This window comes from Palaemon carinicauda, chromosome 20 (genome assembly GCF_036898095.1).
Source record: "Palaemon carinicauda isolate YSFRI2023 chromosome 20, ASM3689809v2, whole genome shotgun sequence".
Taxonomy (NCBI): domain Eukaryota; kingdom Metazoa; phylum Arthropoda; class Malacostraca; order Decapoda; family Palaemonidae; genus Palaemon; species Palaemon carinicauda.
Window position 1 is genome coordinate 9,429,669 of NC_090744.1, and position 10,000 is coordinate 9,439,668.

The window sequence follows — 10,000 nt, forward strand, 5'->3', positions numbered from 1 at the left end:
ATATGGACCGGGGCTATACAAAACAATCTAACAATTATTCCCCGTCATTTGAGCGGCAAACTAAACACCCAGGCGGATATGTTATCAAGAATGTTGGACAAACACGAGTGGATGTTGTCAAGACCGATGTTCCGGTTTTTGGACTTGATGTGGGGACCTCACACAATAGACAGGTTCGCATCTGCGACATCTACACAGCTACCAATCTACAACACAAGATTTCTTGACCCAAATAGTATGAAGTTGGATGCTCTGGCACAAAAGTATTGGAAAAGGGAGAACAACTTTGTAAATCCACCTATAAGACTTTTAGACAAAGTTCTTTCAGTAATAGAAGGTCAGAAAGCACACGCTACAGTAATAGCCCCATGGTGGCCAGCTCAGACATGGTTCAAAACTCTAACCCAGTTGTCAATATGTCCACCCGTCAGGGTGTCCAAGAAAGCAATCATTCAAATGAATCCTGCTATACCAGAGCCACTGCGGAACAGAAGATGGAAACTGTTTGCTTGGAGAGTTTGTGGAAACAACAGGCACTTTAACAGAGGTGGTCACTTCAAGCAGCATCAAGACTGAAATTTGGGTGGGCACAATCAACAATAAATAATTATAATATGTATCTTGGAAAAATTAAATATTTATGTGATAATTTTGGGGAGGATTTTCCACCTTCCACTTCTAGTGTATTGGCAGAATGTTTATTAGCTATTTCATCAGAGAGTGACAGACCTTCATCAATGCTTAACTGTATGTTGTCCTCACTGTCTCATGTATATTTTCATTTTCAAAAGTAAAGACTTCCACACACATACATACAACTATATATATATATATATATATATATATATATATATATATATATATATATATATATATATATATATATATATATATTGATATATAATATACATAACTATTTATATATATTTTTATATATATATATATATATATATATATATATATATACATATATATATATATATATATATATATATATGTATATATATATATATGTATTCATATATATACACATATATATATATACTATACATATATGTATATATATATATATATATATATATATATATATATATTATATATATATATATATATATATATGTATATATATATCTATATATATATATATATATATATATATATATATATGTGTGTGTGTGTGTGCGTGTGTATATATACTGTATACATATATATATATATATATATATATATATATATATATATATATATATATATATATATACAGTATATGCAGTTCCTATAATTCAAATGTATACTGTACAGTATACATCAATGAATAATTAACTCTCATGTACACTAACAAACAATTATTACATTCACAAAACTGAAAACTACTCACATAACAACACCAATACCTAATTTCCTTCTTCCACCTCTCCTCCCAAAACAAAAAACAGTTCCCCCTTGGGATGTCAGTGCCTGGGTATCCCCTGCCCACGTAGACGCTGGTCAGGTCATAAGCCTTATCTGCGAGTCTACATCCAGTCTCCCAGCATCGCGGGTCTCCTGGCGTTCTGGGGCTCTGATGCTGCACGGCGCCACCTCCGAGCAAAGCCCTGGGCTCTACGGAGGGACAGTCACGAAGTAAGTTCTTGGATGTTGACTTTTTGGTATTTTAGTCTGAGGATGGGTAGATTCTGTTTGTCGATTCAGGTAGTAGGTTGGCCAGGGCACCAGCTGCCCGTTGAGATACTACCACTAGAGAGGTATTGGATCCTTTGACTGGCCAGACAGTAATGCATTGGATCCCTCTCTCTGGTCACGGCTTATTTTTTCTTTGCCTTCACTTACACAGAATAGTCTGGCCTATTCTTTACATATTCTCGTCTTTCCTCATACACCTGACAACTATGTGATACTTAACACTTCTTCACCCAAGGAGTTATTTACTGTACTGCAATTTGTTCAGTGGCTACTTTCCTCTTGGTAAGGGTGGAAGAGACTCTTTAGCTATGGTAAGCAGCTCTTCTAGGAGAAGGACACTCCAAAATTAAACCATTGTTCTCTGGTCATGGGTAGTGCCATAGCCTCTGTACCATGGTCTTCCACTGTCTTGGGTTGGAGTTCTCTTGCTTGAGGGTACACTCGGGCACACTATTCTATATTATTATTTTTTTTTCTTCCTCTTGTTTTTTTTAAATGGTGTGTTGGGCAGGCTTAATAGAAGGGCCATGGATGCCTGGTGGTTTATCAAGAGGTTGTCTTTTCCTTTTTCTGACTCTTTTTCTTCTCAAAACCATCCTTACTGTCCTGGAGGGTATTTAGCCTTGCATGGTGTATCGGCTCCTCCATGTTGACCAGTTTTTCCGACTTTTTACTATAGTCTATGGGTATCATGAATCACTTTATTTATAATTCTGTTCATGTTGTTTTTGTTATAATTCTTGTTAATCTAGTTTTTAAGTATCATGTCTCTTATTTATTTTTATTAATTCTTATGCTCTCTGGAAACATTGAGCGAAATCCGGGACCAGTACGTCCTAGATTTCGTCAATGTCGTCTTCTGTATTGCAATATTCGTGGTCTTCATGCAAATATCCAAGACCTTACAGTTGCATCCAGACAGTATGATATTCTCTTGTGCTCAGAAACTTTGGTTTCTAATATGAGGCACTCATCTGAGCTCCTTATAATTGGTTTTAAGAAGCCAATAATGTTGAAACGCAATGCCATCCCTAGGGCCAGGAGAATGGCGGTGTATATTAGGACCGAGTACCCTGCTCCTCATAAGTCCTGCTATCAATGTGGATGTCCTGATATTTAGGTAATAAAAGTTTGTGGCAGGCATAACAACTTTTATTTGTGTTCGATCTACCGGAATCCAGACATGGATGATTCTATCTTCGATTGTCTTCTTAACATTATGGCTAAGATACAAGAAGATGATAGAAAGGCTTCTTTTGTCTTTGTTGGTGATTATAATGCTCACCATAGGGAGTGGTTAAGTTCTATCTCTCCTACCGATCGCCATGGCTTAAGAGCTTTAGACTTTGCCTCTGAATCAGGCTGTGAGCAAATCATAAATAAAGCTACTCACAGGTCTGGTAATTGCTTGGACCTCGTATACACTGACTCCCCTGGCGTTATAACTTGTAAGGTTGGTTCTCCAGTCGGGACATCTGATCATGCCTTGATTTCATTATTAGTGAAGACTGAGCAGCCTGTCCCTGATACATCATATTCTTGTAAAATTTATATGAAATCCCAAGCAGACTGGAATGGGATTTTTCATGATCTTTTGTGCTTGAATTGGTCACAATTATATAATAGTGTAGATCCTGTTGTCCCTTTGAATGAGAATCTAGTCAACATAATCAATAGGCGTATCCCTTCTCGTGTGCTAAGGTACCGAGTGAAAGACAAACCGTGGTTCAATGATGATTGTAGACGTGCTTATTTGGAGAAGCAGGAGGCCTATCACCTTTGGAAGGGTAACAGATCAGATTTGACCTGGAACAACTATACTTAGCTTCGAGCTTTTGCTCAGAGAGTTTATGCCTCAACTGAAAAGGAGTACAATTTAACCATAAAAGAAACCCTTTCTGGTACAACTCAGGAACATAAATGCTGGTCTACCCTTAAATCTGCACTCTTTGGTGTAGATGCAACAGTTCCTCCTTTACTTAAACCTGATGGCTCAGTCACTCACTGTCAAAAGGAAAAGGCAACCCTTTTGGTTGATGTTTTTGACAGTAAACAGAATAATGAAAAACTTGAACTTCCTCATTCCTCTTTTCCTGAGGCTAAACTAACTAGTTTAGCTTTTCGATCTCGTGAGATTAAAGCTCTGTTGATGGACCTTGATGCTTATGGAGGTGTAGACCCAAATGGTATTTTTCCTTTGTTTTTTATAAAGACAGCAGATTTCTTAGCTCCAAAGTTATCTGTTATTTTGCGCAAGTTAGCAAGAAGAGGAGCTTTTAGCACTTGTTGGAGAATTGGTAATGTTACTCCTCTATGTACATGTGTTTGTGGTAGCTCAAGTCCCACTGATTACCGCCCAATTTCCATAACTCCCATATTATCTAAAGTTTTTGAACGTCTTCTGGCAAAACGGCCTTAATAGGTTTGCTGAAGGTAATCATCTACTCCCTAGTTTGCAATTTGGTTTTTGTAAAGGCCTTGGAGCATGTGATGCCCTCCTTACGATCTCCAATGCTGTACAGAAGTCCCTTGATTGTGGTCAGGAAGTGCGTATGATTGGCCTTGACTTTAGTGCTGCCTTTGACCGTGTAAATCATGAGGCCCTTGTTTTCAAACTGAAACAGTTGGGAGTGGGTGGGTTGTTTCTTAGTGTTATTATTGATTTTTTAAGTAGTAGATCTCAAAGAGTTGTTGTTGACGGGCACCATAGTGAGTATAGGAATGTGATATCCGGTGTTCCACAGGGTAGTGTTCTTGGCCCATTACTTTTCATGCTATATACACATGCCATGTGGTTAGGCCTAGAAAACAAGCTTGTTGCATATGCAGATGATGCTACTCTCTTTGCATCAATTCCATCCCCTGAATGTAGATCTGGGGTTGGTGAATCCCTTAATAGAGATTTAGCTAAAATTAGTGCATGGTGTAAATTATGGGGTATGAAGTTGAATCCTAACAAAACTCAAAGTATGATTGTAAGGAGGTCAAGGACGGTGGCTCCTCAACATCCGGATCTCAGTATTGATAATGTTTCTTTAAATTTGTATGACTCTTTCAAAATTTTAGGTGTGATTCTCGACAGAAAATTTACTTTTGAGAAACATTTAAGGTCTGTCTTCTTCAATTGCAAAAAAAAAATTGGCCTATTGAGAAAGTCTTTTAAGATTTTCGGTGATCAATCCATTCTGAAGAAGTGTTTTAATTCTTTCATTCTACCTTGTTTTGAGTATTGTTCTCCTGTCTGGTCTTCAGCTGCTGATTCTCATCTTAATTTGTTGGACAGAAACTTACGGTCTATTAAATTTCTTATTCCTGATCTAGATATTAATCTGTGGCACCGTCGTTCAATTAGTTCATTATGCATGTTGCATAAGATTTTTCACAACTCTGACCATCCTTTACATTCAGATCTCCCTGGACAATTCTATCCTGTTTGTAATACTAGGCAAGCAGTTAATTCTAATAGCCAGGCCTTCTCCATCCTGAGGCTCAATACTACGCAGTACTCTAGAAGTTTTATTCCAGCTGTTACCAAGTTGTGGAATGATCTTCCTAATCGAGTAGTTGAATCAGTAGAACTTCAAAAGTTCAAAGTTGGAGCAAATGCTTTTTTGTTGACCAGCCGGACATGAGTTTTTATAGTTTATATATGATATATATGTTTTTGACGTTGTTAATAGTTTATATATGACATATCTGTTTTGACGTTGTTGCCTTTTTTAGAATGATTTATTGTTAATTTGTTCTCTTCATTTATTTATTTCCTTATTTCCTTTCCTCACTGGGCTATTTTTCCCTATTGGGGCCCCTGGGCTTATAGCATCTTGCTTTTCCAACTAGGGTTGTAGCTTGGATAGTAATAATAATAATAATAATAATAATGTGTAGGTATTCTCTTTCTCCATTTCTCTAGGTAGATAGATAGATAGATAGATAGGTAGCTTGATAGATATATAGATAGATAGATATATAGATGAGGGATAGATAGATTGATAGATTGTCTTAGTCGATTCAGATATATAGCTATATTCTCTCTCTCTCTCTCTCTCTCTCTCTCTCTCTCTCTCTCTCTAGATAGATAGATAGATAGATAGATAGATAGATAGATAATTACTCTTTGTTGATTAAAATATATAGCTATATTCTCTCTCTCTCTCTCTCTCTCTCTCTCTCTCTCTCTCAGTAGATAGATAGTAGATAGATGAATAATTAGATAGATTTATAGATTTTACTTGTCGATTCAAATATATAACTATTCTCTCTCTCTCTCTCTCTCTCTCTCTCTCTCTCTCTCTCTCTCTCTCATTAGAGGTAATTTTGAGGTTTTATGTATTGTTCTTATTTTGCTAACTATATTTTAACCCCCCCCCCCTCTCTCTCTCTCTCTCTCTCTCTCTCTCTCTCTCTCTCTCATTAGAAAGAATCTTGAAAATTCCTGTTATATACGTAACTTCATCATTTATAAAAAAAAAAAATCTTCGAAGCCTTACATAAAAAAAAAAAATCTTTTTGTATCCATTACAAGGTCAGTCCTTGAGGTGAGAGCTCTGATTGAAGATAACGGTCGGGTCTTCACTTGTGATGCCAATAACGGTCTTGGAACGACCGTAACGACGAACGTCACACTTAATGTCTTACGTAAGTAAATAAAAACACGTTTTACATATATTTTCTTAATTAATTTTTATGATTAAATTCCAAGTGACAAGTTACTACTTACTTGATGTAATTTTCACTAGGTTTTTCTATATATTTTGTCAACTAATTTTTATGATTAAATTCCAATGACAAGTTACTACTTATTTCATCTAATTTTCACTTTGTTTTTCGATATATTTTGTCAATTAATTTTTATGATTAAATCCCAAATGACACGTGACAAACTAATTGATCTAATTTTAACTATATTCTTCAAAAGCTAGAAAGTATAATTCATTAGTTAAAGACCATCTTTTTTATTGATAAATTAATAGGTTTATTATATTTTTCTTATTTTGACAGTTAATTTTTATGATTAAATTCCAAATGATAACTGACTAATTCATCTAATTTTTACTATATTCATGAAACGATGGGAAATATAGTTCATGAGTTGAAAACTATCATTTTATCATTATATTATTAGGTATATAATATTATTCATTTTTTTATTCGTTTCATATTTTGAATACACAAAGACATTGAATACTTGGAAAATAAATTTTTGAACTGTTCGTACAAAGATGATTCATCCATTGAATTAATTTAGTCATATTTCTTGATCAAAGTTTTTTAATAATTCATTGCCATAAAAATATTTATGTTATGAAAAAAAAATTAAAATACAATAATTGTCTTCTTATACATTTTTAGAAAAATTGTTTTGATAATACAAAAAAATGCAATACACTTTCTTTACGTGTACATATACCCAGAAAACATAGTTAATGATACAATAACAAAATGGTCTTCATGTTTAAGTAAACATGATTTTTTTTTCCTCACTGTTATCCCTACATTAAAGGGTCGGTTGCCTGATGTGTCTTCTCTAATGCCTTCTAGCATAAGAATCCATTTCCACCAAACCTCTTTTCTCCAGATCACTTTTCACCTTATCTCGCCATCTAATCCTCTACTTCCTTCTCGATCTTCCCCCTAGTCAGATTCCTCCCAAACCCTCCATACTCCCTCCCCACCATCCATTCTCAACACATGTCCATACCATTTCAGTCTTGACACTCTTATGACCTCTGTATGCTTTACTACGCCCTGCTATTCTTCTTATTTCATCCTGTTCCAATCTTTCAAGCAGTGATATTCCCATGATCCAGCTCAGCCTCCTATCCAAGGCACATCCTCTTCCACAAAACATCTTCTCTCCTGATCATTCTTCACTTTATCTAGCCATCTAATTCTATGATGTAATAAGTGTAAAATCACTGTACCTCTATTGTAACTCTGTATATGGCTTTGCTGAAATTAAGATTATTATTATTATTATTATTATTATTATTATTATTATTATCATCATGTCTCACAAGAATGTAAAATGAAACACTCGGCTGAATCCCTCGTCAGGCTGTGAGGAGCTAAGAGACGAAGGGTCCCCATTTCTTCACTTGTTTGATGTGGCTACCTCCTAAAATTTGGGGAAGTGCCTTGGTAAATAAATAGATTATCATTATTATCATAGAATAAGGTGACCCCTTTTTAATTTCTATTAAAGATGATAGATGTAACTGCCATACTTGTTTGATTACTCCCACGCCACTTTCCAGACGGTCCGATTTGGGTGACTGTTCCAACGGGCACAATTGAAGTTCAAGAGAAGGATGATTTGATTCTGACAGCTCAAGCTGATGCTAATCCACCTCCTGTTAGGTAAGTTTCTTTATTTACATATTCTATTTTACTAGTTACATTCTCTCTCTCTCACTCTCTCTCTCTCTCTCTCTCTCTCTCTCTCTCTCTCTCTCTCTCACACACACACACACACAGTGAGGGACTTGGGGGAACCCAAACATAGATTAAGGTAAGGTAAGGCTCTCTCTCTCTCTCTCTCTCTCTCTCTCTCTCTCTCTCTCTCTGATATACTTTTAGATCTTATTTGTTTAATGGTTGTAGATTCGAGGTAATTCATTTTATTGTTAATTCTGAGGAGATATTTCTTTTATGACTCTTCTCGGTATTGAATTAAAAGACTTGTATATGTAAATATAAAAATTACTACTACTACTACTACTACTACTACTACTACTACTACTACTACTAATAATAATAATAATAATAATAATAATAATAATATTGATGATGATAATAATAATAATAATAATAATAATAATAATAGTGATGTTAATGATGAAAAATGTAAAGAATCAAGTGTATTATGAGTAATTACTCCTCCAGCAGTTATGAGTGGCCCTATACGATCATTAAAAAAGTAAATGATCCTTGAATGATGTCAAACTTATATTTTAATGAGCTAGAAAAAAATCATAAATAATTTTAGAATAACATTTATTATTATTATTATTATTATTATCATCATTATTATTATTATTATTATTATTATTATTATTATTACTATTATATTTATTGTTGTTATCATTAATACTTACATTATTATTATTTATTATTATTATTATTATTATTATTATTATTATTAATTATTATTATTATCATCTCTCCCTCAGCTACACCTGGTGGCGAGGCCCACTGAAGATGGGAAGCCTTAGTTCCTCCGACGGGGAAAATGACGACGGGCGTATTGAGATAAAGCGTATCCACCGTCAGGAAGCTGGAGCTTACTCGGTCTCAGCTTCAAGCCCGAGGGGAAGAGTCAACGCTTCTTTTATCATTAATATTTTGTGTGAGTCAACGAGAGAGAGAGAGAGAGAGAGAGAGAGAGAGAGAGAGAGAGAGAGAGATTATTTTCTTGAAAAGTGGTTTGCAATTTATTTTGCTGAAATCTTTGTCGATAAATTCATTAATTATAGTTCATCAAAGATTTATCTGAAACTAAATTTTGGATTTTTAATTAAACTTTTTATTGTAGCCTATATTAGACTTTCAATTTAGAATTGAAAAAAAATTACATGGATTTTTTTTATAAGGTGAAATGTTTAATTTCAAATTAGATTTCTTATCCAATTAACTTTACAATTTCAAATACAATTGTTAATATTTTGATGATTTTTCTAATATTGAATGAATTTTCATATTTCAAATGAAATATTTGATACACATATATCTGTTTTAGTTTTAGTAAATTTTATATTGTTTCTTGAATTTCAGTATTTGGAAATAGGCACTAGGAAAATTATGTGAATTAATCACTCTCAACTCTCCTTTTCTACTCTACATCAGATGGACCAGAGAGTGTTCTTGCATCGAAGAGAGTCACAGTGGACGAAGATGGTTCAACCTCAGTCCTCTGTTCGGCAGTTGGTAACCCTGCTCCCAATGTTACCTGGTTCAAACGGGATGAGTACAGGTAAATCTGTCATTTTTCTGTAGTGAGGCTTAACTGTGTGTATACATTAATATGTATGTGTGGTTGTGTATATACACGTATATAAATTAATATATATATATATATATATATATGTATATATATAAATATACATATATAACTATATATACATATATATACATATATATGTATATATCCATATATATATATATATATATATGTGTGTGTGTGTGTGTGTATGTGTGTATTAACATGTATGTATATATATATATATATAAGTGTGTGTGTGTGTGTGTATTAATATATATATATATATATATGTATATATATATATACATATATATGTATATTATATATACTGTATAT

At 33.9% G+C, this 10,000-nt stretch overlaps 1 pseudogene; it reads left to right on the forward strand.

Annotated features, from left to right (window-relative positions):
• The window catches only part of LOC137614505 (nephrin-like), a 218,142-nt pseudogene that overhangs the window by 35,503 nt on the left and 172,639 nt on the right, over positions 1-10,000 (forward strand).